Below are 566 nucleotides of genomic sequence, written 5' to 3' on the forward strand. Positions count from 1 at the left end.
AATACTATTGTAAAGGCTACATTTGCACAACAGACTTTAAATAATAGAATTGGATAAACAGAAAAGTATCTGTGCAGCTCCTGGCACTTGTAGCCTATGAAAAAAATACATCGGATATAGGTAGTGGGGAGTATGGCAGCACATCACACTGCCATATGTGTACCTATGCAACAATCTTGCATGTCCTTCACATGTACCCCAAGCCTAAAATGCAATTAAAAAAAAAGAAAAAATACGTCAAATTAACATTATAGATATTCAGTGGTAGGTGATTCACAAATAAACAGCTTAGTTTCAGTTCCAGGATCCAAGATGGACGTTTAGGAACAGCTCAGGACTGCAGCTACCAGTGAAAGCGCAGAGGGTGAGTGGACGCCGCGTTTTTATTGCCCACAGACTAAAAAACTCCCGGGCAGAGGAGCTCCATGGTCGCCAGCGCGGCTGTTTCGCCCAGCACGGCGGTGACAGACAGAGCCTCTGCTTTGCCCCGCGCGGCTGCTTTGTCGGCGCCCGGGAGCCACGGTTCTCCGTACAAAATACACCGGTCCGGGTGCCCTTTTGGCTGG

The sequence above is a fragment of the Cebus imitator genome, unplaced genomic scaffold (genome assembly GCF_001604975.1).
Source record: "Cebus imitator isolate Cc_AM_T3 unplaced genomic scaffold, Cebus_imitator-1.0 Scaffold412, whole genome shotgun sequence".
NCBI classification, from domain to species: domain Eukaryota; kingdom Metazoa; phylum Chordata; class Mammalia; order Primates; family Cebidae; genus Cebus; species Cebus imitator.